A 16,535-nucleotide genomic window follows, 5' to 3' on the forward strand; every position below is an offset into this window, starting at 1 on the left:
TTCTACTACCGTGTTTCTCGCAAAATAAGGCCGGGCCTTATTTTTTTTTTTGAGCCCCGAAAAAATGGCTAGGATGTCTTTTCAGGGGTGAATTAATCCCCGCGCACCAGTGCCGTCTCCAACAGCAGCATCTGAGTCGCTCCCGCTTTCCCCTGTCCCGTAACAACAGGAAAAAAAAAGATTTTGAGGTATCTGGGAGCACCGCACGCTGCGTTTTGGTTTAATCCTGAGTGGCTGGGTGGGCGTGAGAAGAGCCAAGCGAGCGTCTCTGCTGCTGCTTCCCTTGGTGCTCCAGCCTCGGGCTCTGCAAGTTTGCAAAAGTCCCGGTGCGCAGCCTGTTCCTGCATTCCACTTTAGCTGCTTCTTGGGTGGGGGAGCTGCCTCTGTAACTTCCACGGTTCCCGCCGCTGCTGCCGCTGTTATTGGAGATGGCGCTGGCGAGAGAGGGACAGCTGCAGCTCGGCCTGGGCGCTTGGAATGCAGGAATGGGCTGCGCACTGGGACTTTTGCAATTTGCAGAGCCCAAGGCTAGAGCACCAAGGGTAGCAACAGCAGAGATGCTCGCTCGGCTCTTCTCACGCCCACCCAGCCACTGGGGATTAAACGAAAATGCAGCGCGCGGTGCTCTCAGGTACCTCAAAATGTTTTTCTTTTCCTGTTGTTATGGGGACTGAGGAAAAGCGGGAGTGACTCAGACGCTGTGGTTGGAGATGGCGCTGGTGAGAGAAGCGCCAGCACCGGTGGGGACCATGGAAGCTACAGAGGCCTGAGAAGCGGCTGAAATGCTCCTCGACATCCACGCCGACGCCGCCTGTCTGCTGACCGGGTAAGGGAGGGATAAGGGAGCCCTCTGTGCTCCACCATGATTGGCTGTTAGGAGCGGCTGATGGTGAGGTGTAACTGCCCACAGGGCACTCCTAATGGCAAGTTCCCCCCCGCCTTCCCCCCCCAATTTTGCATGTTTTAAACTAGGCCTAAATTTGGGGGAGGGGCTTAATTTCATTTTATGCCTAGAAAACAAATTATTGGGGGTGCATATTGTTGGAGAAACACAGTAGTTTAACTCTATTGCATTCTTAACCAACATATTTCAGCCTAATACATGAACCCAGTCTGTGTGATTAGGTTGTATTTCAAAGCATCATGGGAACTCGGAGAAAACTGAACAAGAAAAACTATTAATTCAGCCATGGTAAGTGCACAATATAAGCACAAACTATATGTTGTCTTGTAGCAATTTAGAAAGCCTCTGCTTTATTCTCCGGAATTCCTTTTATGCATTCAGCTCCTTCACTACATTATTATTTTGCTTTACTCTCTTTGAGATTCCAGAGTGACTTCATTTCAAAGGAACCCAGAGATTGTTTTGCTTCACAACAGTCACTTATAAAGCTGATGGGCAGTGCAAACTTTGAAAGAGAAGGTATGTATGTATTTTCCCTGTGGCGTGAATTAGCAACATCGTAGAAGATGGATGGAACCAGTAGGGAGAAAAGGAAAAAATCAGAAATCTAAATTCATAATCTCTAAAATGATGCCTTGTGGGCATAATTTGTTTTTTTAAAAAAAAAACACCCTGAAATATTCCCATTCTTGGTCCTCTCCTCTGAAGATATTTTAGTAGATTCAAAAGTCATTACCAGCTTTTTGAGTTTAGCTGCTATTGTCCAATTTGCTTAAACATTTCCGCGAAGAGTTGAAAGTTACTTGACAATGTATGCGCTCGCAGAACCAATGCAACATCCTTCACATCTGTTTTGCAATGCAGGATTCATTAGTGCATACTGTTCATTGGTAGTCAGTGACTTCTCAATGCAGAGTAAGCAAGCTGCTACTTGACCCCTCAAAAATAAGCTCATCATCGAGAAATGCCTCCAAGTGCTCTGTAAAGAAATGATGAAGTGATAAAGAATGTAATCGTAAAGAAATAAATGAAATGATAAAGAAAAAAAAAAGCTTTCATCCCTCCTCCATTCAGGCCATCCAGGGTGCCACAAGGGTCTAACAAAGGCATGGGAGGGTGGGCCAGGGGTTCAAACTTCTTGTAGGCTAGTAACTTTGCTTGCCTCCTTTGCAAAGGGAAGGAATTTTCCGTGAGGTAAAACAGCCCTTCCCACAAAGGGCCTCCCAAAGCTGACACATCCTCTGCTTTCTGTTCAGCTCAGTTCTTTTGGAGGGCCTAACGCATTCCAGATGTGCTGCTACGAATTCACAAAGGTTAGCAATCTGCAGGGCTTTCTGATTTCCCAGAGCTTGTCTGTGTGTGTGTATTAGCAACAGTATTTGTAAGCAACAATGCCTGTGACTAATTAAAACTTCTGTGGCTGGCAAGGACAGGCAAATGAATACGTGGTGGACATTTTCATGGTGAATGGGACATGACTAACTCCTCCTCATGCCAACAAAGTTCTGATCTGTCCAAAAGATGACTACTACAGTCATAGGAAAAGAACTTGGGGTGTATCTGATAAGAAAAAGAAATGGAGCAGCTTACTCCCAAAGGCAAGAGAGAGAAATATACATCCTTATTTTTCTGACCTGGGCTTCACAAAATCACGAAGCAGACACCTTGTACTGACAAAACCCGCTTTTATTAGGCTAATGTGAATTCCTATCATTCACATCTAGCAAAGTCCCAGCAAACAGTCTTTCAAGGGTGAATTACAACCACAGACCTTATCAGGCTTGGAGAACTGCCAGGCCAATAGCTTCCAAGCACAAATGCTATACAAGAAAATATTTGGCAAGGAGTCTTTGAGAGTCACAAACAAATCTTCACACTAATTAAACAAACTAATTGCCTCCTGCAAACACCACTCCCCTTTCGCTCCACTTTATTCCGTATGGGAGGCGCCATTCACCATCCACCTGTGCCTTTACTCCCGAGTCGACCTTTGTTCCTTAACTGTTCCCTTCTCCTGGCAGGTCTGTGCATGCGCACATTGGAAGCAGGCTCCAGCCATTCTTCTGCCCCACTGATCTCCGACTCTGAAGGCAGTTGATAACTGTCAGATGGCAGAGCACTCATCAGGGCCTTCCGCAGACTCCAGGTTCCTCCCCAAACTCCTCACTGTCCGAGTCTGCCGCCAGCTCTGCTGGCCGCTGGGGGGACACATTTATACAGGTAGGCCTCAATTTGCAACCATTCATTTAGTGATCATTCGAAGTTATATGGGCACTGAAAAAAGTGACTTATGATTGTATTTCACATGACCACTGCAACAATCCCAACATTCTGTGCCATCCATGAAGCCTAGCGGGGATGGCTGGCATGAAAGGATGCCTACTAAGAGACCTGTTTCCAAGAGGGCTAATGCTTTGCTGTGATCCTGGGGTTACACATACACACATCCATCAGATGCTGGTAGGAAGCCACAACTGAGCAGAGAATCACAAGTGATATGAGCTGGGGCCATTGTTATGGGTACTATGTGGGAATCTTTTGTTTAGGGCAGTAATTGTGGTTTGGAAGTCACTACTGGTCCACTATCACAGCCCTCCCATTCACTGCCAGCCAGCTGTCAAAATCAGAGCCTTCATCAGCCCCTTGCCACACACATTCACCGACACAAACCCACCAAACTACACATTAACTGCCAACAGTAAACAAAGTAAAAGTAAACAAATTGCAACTAGGTTTGGTATACAGTAGAAAGATGACAAGATGGAATGGCTATGGCTATTTGGACTACCTGGATTTGGAGGTGTTTCATTTTTAGCCTTGAGTAGGGTTATAATTTGGATTGAATGTTTTGTTAAATGTTTTAAATATCCATTAAATATCAAGAAGATGGGATGGCCAAAAACTTAAGTAGAGAGTGTCTGTATGATTGTTGTCCCCACATTTTTCTGGACATTTATTGAGTTGTCCAGAATTGCAGAAAGTTTGAGAAACACTGGTTTAGCTAAATGTACACGACCATGATGGCAGCAAACATATCAAAAAGGTCTTTGTGCTGCCATCTATTGCTTGTCCAGATTTTGTCCAGATTCAGGTCAAATCTAGTAACCTGACTTTAATTCACTACTTCATTTTTAACACACTTAGGAGACTAGGCTTTAGCACAAAAGTCAAAAGTTCTGATAAGTGAAATGAAGACAGCCATCTGCAAAGGATAGCTTCCTAGAAATAAAATCTACATCCTGTGATTTCTGTCTAATCTGTCTGTTTAATGTTATCATCATAATAAAATAATATAAAAATAGTTATGTTAACAGAAGCTTTTAATATACCCCCTTTCCACCATAATCCTCTGTCTGTGTCAGAGATGAATAAGTGGGGGTTGTTATCTTTAAGCTAAACAACTTTGTTCCTAAATCTTTATATTTCCACCTTCTTATTATAGGATAATATTTCAGCCTGGGCTTTACTATACAGTTTATGTTAAGATATTTTTGGCACTCAATGCAACTGCCACAAATAATTATAGAATTATAATTAAACTATTCCAGAATATATTGAAATACACATACATGTAAAGAGACCAAGACCACTTGATATTTAACAGACAAACCCATTTATCTGCTAGACAAAAACCTCTCTTTGTGTCCTGGGGGAAAGTTGATGAAGAAGGAATAACTTTGAATTCTCCCAGCAGAGGATCTTTATTCCTGTTTTCATCATTCATAGAGTCTGTTGCTTGCATTATATATTCCGAAACCCATAGGCGTAATATGCTGGTTGCATTCACACAACGTTTGTTAAACCATCTTGGAATTTGTTCATTTTGAGTTCATGGAAGATGTGTCCTAGGTTTCTACCTCATGATTTTATAATTCGATAAGTTCTGCTAACTCAGCCAAACCAACAAATCACAGATAGGAAACCATGGCCTGGTCAAACCAGTTCTTTACTTGTGTGAGTAATTCCTCAAGATACCCATGGCTTCAACTGTTCCTGAAATTTCTCTGTCGCTGATTATGAATTGTCATGTGGACATTTGTTCTCTTCTGCCTGCTCTGAGTTGACTGCTATTCCTCACAAACAAGATGTTCCAGTACTAAAGGCTTTGGGTTGTGTAGTTTTTGACTGCACAACAAAAACAATGGTTTCTTTGTTTTCCAGTTGCATGTTCCAGAAGAGGCAACTTTTGGGTGAACTGGGCTAGGACCTCCATAGGCAGGGAGTGACACACAGTAGGCATGACTATGCTACATGTGTCAGCAAAGTCAGGAGTGCGTGTGTTATTTTCCTGAATGACAGATAGTTCTCAACATACGACCACAATTGAGCGAAAAATTTCTGTTGCTAAGCAAGACAGTTGTTAAGCGAGTTTTGCCCCATTTTTACAACCTTTCTTGTCACTGTTGTTAAGTAAATCATTGCAGTTATTATATTAGTAACACAATTGTTAGGTGAATCTGGCTTCCCCATTGACTTTGCTTGTTAGTAGGTGATCACAAAAGGTGATCATGTGACACTACAACCATCATAAATATAAGCCAGCTGTCAAGCATATGAATTGCAAAGCTGGCTGGGGAATTCTGGGAGTTGAAGTCCACCAGGCTTAAAGTGACCAAGGTTAGAGTCCCCTCCTATAGAGAATCAAACCACACTTTCCTCTCTACTGGACTGGGTCTGCTTCTCGGTAATCCCTAGAAAACAGGCTGAGTTCGTGCATTTTCTAGGGACAATAGGAAGACTTCTCTATAAAAGTAACCACTTCAAGCAGGAATTTCCTGGAGACCTTCAATTGTTGTGACTATCTGTCTCCAATAAACTTCACCTTTGCTTCAAGCAACTGTTCTGTCACCTCTGAAAAAAAACGGCTTGGATCAGATCATGAATTTCTTCCAACAGGAGTTATAGGGATGGCAAATAGCTGGACAAACAGCCAGATAGTTTATTTCCAGACCAACAATGACTTGCTTTATTTCTTTGGGACTACGCTTTCAAAGAGTAGTTGGTGTCGTGGAACCACTGCCTCTTTATCTGAGGGCACCATATGCATATCTAAAGACTTTACCAAATTAATCTTTCATTGTAACCTGATTGAAATTGTGAAATTGTGTTAGTGTCAGTTGATCTGATTTTGCTTTTCTGGGCTTTCATAGTTGGGAAATTCCTTAGACATGAGACTCCATTCAGTTTATCTCAGAAGCCTGTAATAATCACACGGACAGACAGACAGACAGACAGACAGACAGACAGACAGATGGACAAACACATGCACACATAAACACACACCACACATTCATATCTCCTCTGCTACATCTCTGCCTTCATATGCAGCTACTATGACACGTAATTATTTATTTGGTCATTGATTAAGCTATGACTCAAGTTTCTAATTTCATAGCAAGATTTTGCATGATGGTAGACAAAGCTGGGCATGACTAAGCTAGGCCAACTACTTCCTGTTTCAAGGAAGAAGGCTAGTAGGAGTGGAAGCCACTGGACAAGGAGGAAATAAGGAAAAAAATGTGCCACGAAATCATGGTGAAAACAGAGCAGATGGGGAATGGATGAATAGTTTTGTATGCGGAGTTTCAGATAGATCCTAGTTTGCAAGGTCCAGATTGATTCTTTGCTACTAGTTTGCTACTGTGATGAATAACACTATGTTTATCACCAGAGCAGCCATTTTTGAATGAACATCTTCCCATCTCTTGGAATAAGAATTACTTATGAGCTGTGGTGGCGCAGAGGATAGAATGCCATATTTCAGACTAACTCTGCATTCCACTGCCAGGAATTTGATCCTGATTGGCTTTTGAGGTAGTCTATCTCATTTATCGGTCTTCAGCAAAATACATAACACAGGAACACTTGGTCTTTTATTAATAACAAAAGCAATGGATTCTTGATTGATACAGGCTATAGATTTGTATCCCGATCTCCTAGCCAATGACTTTGATTAGGTTAACATAAGGAGCTTCAGCGGTGCAGTGGTTAGAATGCAGTAACTACAAGCTACTTCTGCTGCCTGCTGGCTGCCTGCAATTTGGCAGTTCAAATCTCACCAGGCTCAAGGTTGACTCAGCCTTCCATCCTTCTGAAGTGTGTAAAACGAGGACCCAAATTGTTGTGGGCAACAAGCTGATTCTGTAAACCGCTTAGAGAGAGCTGTAAAGCACTATGAAGTGCTATATAAGTCTTAAGTGCTATTGCTATTGCTATACTTTTGCAGAGTTCCAAATACATCAGCAGGATCCAAAATTTGGGGAATTCCTGTTTGTGGGCATCATCTGCCAAATTTGTCCATGTTCCTCCTGGTAAACAGATTGTAGCTCTAGCCTCCTTTGGAACTGGTATCACCTCTTTGTTTTCCTTCTCCTCTACTTGTCCCTGGAAAGTATAAATAATGTGAAAAGGGGGAGATTTCAACAGAACTGCTTTATCTTGGGCGTACACAACAACTGTGAGGGATTAGTTCCTTTCTTCTTTATAGCTATTAAATACTGAAGTGTTTGCTCATGGATTGGAGGCTCTGTGATCAGGCGCATTTCGGTCTTTGGCATATCTATAGTTAGGGAGGAAGGTTTGGCTCCATAACTCTCTGCTATTCTGGCAAATGTACCAGTTAGATTGCCCACATCCTTCCTATTAAGTAAGGAAAGTATGATTGAATGAGAAATAAGATCTTAGCTGGGAATGTGAAGTTTCCCTTGATAACGTTATGCGATTTCCTCTCTAGCCTTGAGTGATTCACTCCCAAGATGTACATCTGTTTACGCTGGGAGAAATGAAATTAAAACAAAATATCTCTCTCTGCATGTGCTTCCATTCATCCCACATTTATGCATCAGAAGCATATTTACATATACATACACTAAGCTATAAATATGTCAGACATAATGTTTCCCAGATTGGTGTGTCTGTCATCTTTCCCTCTCTCAAATATATACCAGCGCTTTTAATTTATAGGTAGTCCTCGACTTACAACCATTCCCTTAGTGGCCACTCAGTTACAACGGCCCTGTGAAAAAGTGACTTATGACCATTTTCCCTACACTTACAACCATTGCAACATCTCCATGGTCACGTGATCAGAATTCAGCCATTTGGCAACTGCCATGTATTTTATGATGGTTGCAGTGTCCTGGGATCACATGATCACCTTTTGTGACCTTTTAATGAGCAAAGTCAATGGGGAAACCAGATTCGTTTAACAACCATGTTACTAACTGAACAACTGCAGTGATTCACTTCAACTGTGTCAAGAAAGATCATAAAATAGGGTAAAACTCACCTAACGATTCTCTTGCTTAGTGATAGAAATTTTGGTCTCAATTGTGCTTATAAATTGAGGACTATCTGTTACTTACTTACTTACTACCTTTATCATTTTTACAAATAAGTCAACAGACCTTCCTCCTCCTATTTTCCCTTGCCTCATCCATCAAGCCAACTACTCATGCTAGAGAGGAAAAAGCCACTTTGGAAAGAGACCTTAGTTTAATGAAGTCTTCCTCTTTGAAAACAACTGGTGCTAGAATACAAACCTAGTGGAATATTTTGAAGGAAAAGATGGTTGCCTGACTTCACACCTTGAGGGATTGCCCACTGTGATGTATAGCATCTTCCAGCCACTGCTGTGATGACAAATTCCTAATGCAAGTTTCATTTTGCTGAGGGGATGGGTGGGCGGTATTATAAACTGAAGCTGAAACATAATATTGTGTGCTGAGTTGTAGTTTCCTGAAGTTTTTTTTTTTGAAAATTTTACTGATTTTTAAAAACGAACATAAACAAACAAAACAGAAAAACATAAAACATCTTTTTTGAAAGCAGCATGATCCCGGGTTACATCTCTTCGTACAGACACAAATTCAAGTTTATGCTCATTTTTATATTCCATTCCATATCTTATTACCATTCTACGTTTTCTATATAGCTTCTCCCCACTTTTAACTTTCTTAATTTTATTTTATTTATTTCATCTCAATTCAAATCATTGTATTTATATTCTTTTTCTGTCCTGTTTCAACTGTCTATTATCTTCTCTCATTAAACAAAATTTCTCCTGATTGGAGTATGACGCCTTTATATCTTTCCTCTAAAATTATAACACTTAATATAATACATAACTTCCATTCGGATTCTGCTTGGTACATTCTAAAAGTACACACTGTATTTTTTTAAAAATAAGAAATTATAAGTATATAATATAATTAAAACAACAATCCATACCAATTCAATTCTATCATTAATATTAATATTCATTTAAATCTTAAACATTTTACACATTACTTTTCAAATAAGTATCATACTTCTATGGGAACACTTATAAACTTTCCATAGTTACTTCCCCACCACTTCACTTATATTTTATAAAACATTGAGTAGTTAAAATGTTCCCATTCCTTCCTAATTCAATTCTCTCATTTATTTCATTTCATTTATTTTGTTTACAAAAGTTTCACTGAATTACACTGACTATTTTATCCCATTTTTTAATCATATTGTTTCCAATTTTCTAACATTATTTCTATTATAAATATAACAATACAATCTTATGTACCTTTACAGAATCCCCTTTTCAGTTAAATTTTCACCCATTATCTCTGAATAAGTCCTGTTTCTTTACATCTTGCTCCAAACCTTTGTAACTTCTCTTCCCTTCCTTCTTCCCTTTCTTCTTCTCTCTCCCCTTTTTACCCCCCTGTCTCTCCACCTCCATTTCCCTCTTTTGTATTCCCCTTTTCTGTTGCTTTCCAACGTTATATCCACTTTTCACATTGTTTTTCCCTTTTATGGCAGTTTTTTTAAGTCTTAAATTCTCCATTCTCTTTCCCCCCTTTCCCCTTTCTTCCCCAGATAGAGTTACTTGTTCATTAAAGATGGCTTCTTCTTTGTCCCAATCTTCTTGTTGTGCAGTCTTTTCTTGTTGTTTCTTGTATACACAGATCGCCATTTCTAAGAACTGAAAAATGGAGCCAAAGAACCCATTCCCTTCTTGTGCCTCTTCTTTATATTTTTTAAATTCCATTTTCAGTTCATCCATAAGTGATGCCATTGTAGAATTTTTTTAAACAACCACCCAATTGTTTTTAGTCATTCAAATATAATTTCCAGAAATCGCAAAGTCACCAAGCAATCCAAATACACACAAGCTGTTTCTTTTAACACTTTCTTCCTGGGGTTACTATTTAGTTGCAAAATTCCAGTTAAAATGTATCTTTTAGAAGTCTTATTAAGATTTAACTTTAGATTCTTTTGAATTCCAAGCAGACTCCTCTTTCCAAATCCTGCCCTTATTCTTTTCCTCTCCCTTCCCACTTATAGCAAAAAAAGGATTTTTTAATATTCAGAAATCTTTATTGTCCCTTTGGTATTTAATTATACTTCCAGTTTAATTACCTACTGGTTCCAAAGTGGATTTTTCCAATTTCTTATTCAGTTCTCTTCGTTGTCAACGTGAGGAAGGAGAGTGAAGAAAAAAATCCTTTCCCTTTTCCCTTTCATTCGCTGCTTCCGAGTCTTCTTTGGGAGTGATGTTATCTTTTATAAAATTTAAATTCCAGGGTACCTTAGTTGTTGCTTTTTATCCAGGTCAGCCAAAACTTTCACTTCTTAGCTTCCTCCTGCACTTTCTTTTCCGGTTGAGTGTTTCTTTGAGGTGGCCATTTCTGACTGCCGCTCTTACCACCTTCGGGAAAGGGAGTTTGGCCAGCTGAGGAGGAAAGATGCGGCTTTCCTGGCCCCTGCTGGTGATCTCCTCCATCTTCACCACCTCTACGGGGTGGCTTAGCCCCGAAGCCAGCTGGCTCAGGGCGCTCCAGCAGCGAGCCCAGGAAGAAACCGTGTACGATCATGGATTCCTGCCTGCCGCCGAAGCCCTGCAAACTGGAAGCTGTTTCCTGAGGTTTTGAAGCCAGCCATTGTTTTTTATGAACCATCTTTTATGATTTAGCATAATGTGGGAACTCAGCTCATTGTGGCACATTTGTTTAATAGTGGCTTAACAAGATGTGTCTGCCCAATCTAGCAAGGTCACATCCATCTTGAGAAGTTACACTACAGTACCTTTTTTCTCAAATGGTTAGGACCTTCTTGGACTCTTAGCTCAATATTTGATCAACAGATCAACATTCCCTTTAAAGTCCTTATGGCACAGGACCAGGATACTTGAGGAGCTGTCTTATCGCAATTACATTGATCTATCTCACCTGGTCAGGCAGGGAGGGCATGCTGCATATCCTGTCAGTCAAGGAATTTTGACTGGCAAGATCTAAGAAAAAGGCCTTCTCAGCTGCTGCCCCTCCCCCGTGGAACATCTTACCCCCAAAGGTGAGGTGAACCCCATTCTTATGGTTTTCCGGGTGAGTTGCCAATTATCATGAGGGGGGCTGAGGGTATGATGAAGACCGAGGAGGGGTGGCTGATGGCTTGAAGACATCCCGTTGCCTAGTTAACTTTTTAACTTTTTCATTTTTTTTAACTTCTACTTTTACTTATAAGTTTTAACTTGTTCTTAATTCTGTTTTTAACCTATGATTTTATTAACCTGTTTATATTATAATGCTATAAAGAGCCTAGGGTCACTTAGGTAGATGGGCAGTACAGGAATTTAATAAATAACAATAAAATACATTTCCCACAATATTTCGGCTCTCCTGAAACTTAAGACACAATGGCTTTCCCATCATCTGTTCAGGTGGTCCTTGACTTACAACCACAATTGAGCCCAACATTTCTAATGTTAAGTGGAACATTTGTTAAGTGAGTTGTGCCCCATTTTGTGACTTTTCTTGCCATAATTGTTAAGTGAATCACTGTTGTTGCTAAGTTAGTAACACAGTTTTTAATTTAATCTGGCTTCCCCATTGATTTTGCTTGTCAGAAGATTGCAAAAGGTGATCACATCAACCCTGGGACACTGCAACCATCAAAAATATGAACCAGTTGTCAAGCATCTGAATGTAAATCACGTGACCATGGGGATGCTACAATGGTTATAAGTGTGAAAAACGGTCACAAGTCCCCTTTTATGATCCCGTTGCAACTTTGAACAGTCACTAAATGAACTGTTGTAAGTCAAGGACTATCTGTACTTTGCTGCTCCCCTTTGTGAACTGGAGACTCCTTGCAAGCTGTGTTCTCTGCCTGGCACTCACTTAAGATCATTGTCACGTCGCTGTTCAAGGCCCAAAGGCTCTCCTTGAAAGACAGGCACTGATGCCAATGACAAGAGCAACTCTTCCCTTGGCAGGAAGAAAGTTTAGATAAGATAAGGAGAACAAAAAAGGAAGAGGGAATGTGGTGATATGTCCTTCATTTGAGCTTCTGTGGAAGTTTTCTTGGGGAAAAGAGTCTAGAAAAAACTGTTTGGATCTGATGGTTCCTTCAAAGCAAATAGAGGAAGAATAGATCAGCAAGATTTAATCAGCCCTTAATGCTAGATGTTGTTTTATTAACCCAAACCTTAACCCAATCAGGGCAATTTGTGTGAACAGAAATCAGTCCTGGAAGCAAATTGATTTTGTTTTTGTTTGTTTATTTTTCCCCCAATTGAGATAGCCACCCACCTCACAAGACAAGTGACTCCGGGTGCTGTACTACAAAGCTAAAAAACAATAATTAATAAATACCGATAATTATTCTTACTTTTAAGAAGCATTACAAGTATAAAACCGATGCTAAAAAAAGAAATAATAGCTGAATATAATAATGAAGCCAGCTCATTTGTTCATTGGTTCCCTAGGGTCCCCCAGGCCAGATGGCACAAGCAGGCCTGGAGGGTCCTTGAGAGAGTCAAGAGTCGTGTTGCCGGGGGAGCAGGTGTGTGTGAGGGAATATTTCACAGTCCAGTCACCACAACTGAAAAATCCCGTCACATGTATCTCCCTAAATGGCATAACTCATAGCACGTCTTAACTCCAGGTAGTCCTCGACTTACAAGAGTTCATTTAGTGACCCTTTGAAGTTACAACAGCACCGGGGGGCGGGGGAAGTGACTTATGACTGTTTTTCAAACTTAGAACCAATGCAGTAACTCCATGGGTCACGTGATTTACATTCAAACCCTTGACAACTGGTTTGTATTTATGATGGTTCCAGTGTCCCGGCCTCATGTGATCACTTTTTGTGACCTTCCGACAAGCAAAATCAATGGGGAAGCCAGATTCACTTAGCGACCGGGTTACTAATGTAACAACTGCAAGTTATTCACTGAACAAATGGGGCAAGAAAAGTCATAAAATGGGGTAAAATTCACTTAACAAATTTCTCACTTATCAACAGAAATTTCGGGCTCAGTTGTGGCTGTAAGTTGAGGCTTACCTCTATTCAATATGGCTGGACAGGTAGGTGTAACTAGAGAGAGGCGGCCTCTCAGATAACCGATCTACAGTCCGTCAGCGAGGAGGCCCTGCCTTCTTTCTCGGACAGTCATGGCTTCTTGAGGAAGAGGTGAATGCGAGGCTTCCTTAAGAGATAAAGAAACCCACACTCACTTTCAACTGATTCTCTCACAGGAGATCTGACCCTGCTGCAGTGTGCATATCTGAACTCTTTCCTTAAGTGCCAAGTTTTTGTCATGAGCTAATTTTCAATTTCCAAATCCCTGTCTAATTACAGTAATCAGAAACTATGCATAGGTATAGCCAATATCCATCAGTGTTTATTTTTTAGAAACTTTCAAATAAAGAAAAACCTGATGAAACCCCACTTCCTGTTTCTAAAGAAAATGCATAAATTTTAGAATCATAGGCTCATAAAATTACAGAGTTGGATGGGACCTGTGGGCATGGCTTGGTGGGCGTGGTGTGGGTTGGTGGGCATGGCAGGGGAAGGATACTGTAAAATCTCCATTCCCACCCCACTCCTGGGGGTAGATTACTGCAAAATCCCATTCCCTCCCCACCCCACTAACCTGCTTTCCATCTCCGTTCTCCTGTGCAGGGCAACAAAAGAAGACCCAGCCAATCAGCTGGGACTCGGGAGGTAGAGAATAGATGGGGGCGGGGCCATTTCAGAGGTGGTATTTGCCAGTTCTCTGAACTACTCAAAATTTCCGCTATCGGTTCTCCAGAACTGGTCAGAACCTGCTGAATACCACCCCATTCTGTGTTCAAAATGTTATGTTTTAATATTTATTCCAAACGTTATGTTATGTTTTAAGGCAACCATTTGTCTGAAATAGTTTTCTGCCTGAGCAGGAGAGATTGTACTGGAAGACTTCCAAAGTCCCTTCCAACTCTGATTCTGTTATTCAGATGTGTGTGACTTCTAATTCAAGACACTGGTTCCCAGCAGCTCTAAACATGGTCGGGTATTTTATATAATGCTTTTTTCACACCTCAGAGGAGAATGCCTGCTAAAGCCTCCCAGGAAGCCATGATGGAGGTTGACAATAATTATCATCTATGGGGGCTCTCCTCCTCTTGTAGAACAGTTTCTGAGGCAAAGATATCCCCTGACCAATGGCCTTCTCAAATTGATCTACACATAGCTCTTTCAGAGACTGATTGTGAAGACATAAACATCAGAATTAGTTTAATTGAACTGCTTATTGTACTACATATTCTTATTACTTTCTTTTTTTTTTCCTGTGGGGGCGGGGTAGTTACTGATACCTGTAAATCAGCTGGAGTTTGACCAGCCTATGGCAGTAAATAAATCCATGAATATATAAATTATTGGCTAATATTTGAGGGAGAGTTGCAGTTACATGGTTTGATATTGTATAAGATCCATTGTTTCTTATTGGCCCTTTCCAATCCATCATTTCTATAATTAGAAGATCCCTGGTTCCCTGCAGAAAATTCTATGCATCATTAATGTTCTAATCCAGCAGTGATAGAAGAAAGAGGCCTTCTTGAATAAAATACTTCTCTCCTGGGAGCCAAACGGTCATGAATGCTTGAAGTGGTATTGTGATGGGTGATTTATCCAAATGACAGTTCCAACTGCCCGGGGATATAAATAGTTCTTCTTTTTTCTTCTTCTTCTTGATGAAGTCAGCACATTTTGTACTTTCTTTTCCATGTCAGACCTCTGATTCACTTCTTTTTTGCTTAGCATAATGGTCTTGGGGTATTTCTGGATGGTTGGGCCACACACGGTTCCTGGCAGCACCTCCTCATCCTTTTGTTACCAGCCACCAAGAAACATGTGGGGTTCCTGCCTCCATCACCCATTTTGGAAAGAGGTTGAAAGCCACAAAGGAAGCATTTTTGATTCAATAGTGTGTCCTTTGTAGGGGAAGGTTAAACTTCTAGTCAGTGGCAAAAATAGAGCCATCTTCCTTTACCCTGTCAGCCATTGGATATGCGTCAGCTCTTTGCTTGCAATTTGGCCCAGTCTTGGCTTTTATTTGGTTTATTTATTTAATAATCATATTTATATGGCTGCCCATCTCACGGAACGTGACTGTTGAGCTGATGCAAGGATTCAAGTGTGACCAAATAATTAAAAGATCATGATTCCAGTGTGCAAAGCTACTGTGAAAAAGTTGCTACTAATGTTTTTAATTGTTTTTTGCCTGATAGGCAGGGTGGCAGAAGAAATTCTGACTCATCCAAATCCCTCCAAGTGCCAAGTTCCCAGGGTTGTGCGCAAGCATCTCCCCAAGAGAACCTCAGGGCTAATCTTCACATAAAACCAGACAATTTTAATGTCAAGGTGCACACATGGAATTAGAATCAGTTGTTTTCAATCCTCTCTACTTTGCTTCCTCATCCTGTAACCACTTCAAGCTATTATGTACAAAAGGTACACAAGTTTAAGTTAATTGGGGTACAGGAAATCAGACTAATATAAAGCTTGGGATACTTTGTCAATTCTGTCTCCCTGCTGAGCCATCCAATCACTGTTTATTTTATATCTGTTCAAACTGCAATATTCCCATGCTTCCAAATTGGGCTTTTACCCCACCCTGGGGAAGAGTCAATCATGTTTTTATTTTGGTCATAGACCAAACACAGAGGAGAAATACAGAAGAAGAAGACCTAGGCTGGGGGCAGAGTCAAGAGAGGACTCAGCCTAGAATCTTTATGTGTTCACAAATACTCCAAGTCCAGCCCCCGCCCCTCTTAAATTCCATTGACTCTTCTCTGGCACCAATTTAGTACTGACTATTAGTTGGCTATATTCTTGTGTATAGGCTTGAGTAATAAACCTTCTGAACTGGAATTTACATGCGATCCTGATCCTTTTTGCCTGACACTAGCATAACCTTGGAGAAGAGTTGTATCTGGTTGGTCCCTCTTTTTAAAGCAGGAGCAATCAACCTGTGGTCTCTAGGCCTAATGTGGCCCTTTGACTGCCTCTGGAGCATTATGTGGTTGCACCATTGACCTTCAGCAGCAACATTGGCAGTTTTTTCTCTGTTTAGGTCTTTTATTCTTTACAGTTTAAATGGTGGAGCTCTCCATCCATTCCTACTCCACTCCTGCCTCTACTCCACTCCCAGCAGACCAAAGATCTCCCTGATATAAAAGGCTCCCATCCTGATGCTTAGCCCTCCCAACTCCAAAATTGAGCAAAATATGTGACCAACCTTTTTCAGCTCCTCAATCACTCTTTGGAAGGCTTTTTGCAGCCCCTGACTTAAATGAAATTGCCCACCCCTGACCTAAGGCAAAGTGGT

At 41.0% G+C, this 16,535-nt stretch overlaps 1 long non-coding RNA gene across 1 annotated transcript; it reads left to right on the forward strand.

Annotated features, from left to right (window-relative positions):
• The first annotated feature begins 874 nt into the window (after positions 1-874).
• On the forward strand, positions 875-3,135 carry LOC148127048 (uncharacterized). The gene is made up of 3 exons (XR_015741452.1): positions 875-2,217; positions 2,333-2,502; positions 2,926-3,135. It is a non-coding gene; the product is annotated as an uncharacterized LOC148127048 (long non-coding RNA).
• Positions 3,136-16,535: the final 13,400 nt, after the last annotated feature.

The sequence above is a fragment of the Pseudonaja textilis genome, chromosome 2 (assembly GCF_049901715.1).
Source record: "Pseudonaja textilis isolate UNSWEBS1 chromosome 2, rPseTex1.2, whole genome shotgun sequence".
NCBI lineage: Eukaryota > Metazoa > Chordata > Lepidosauria > Squamata > Elapidae > Pseudonaja > Pseudonaja textilis.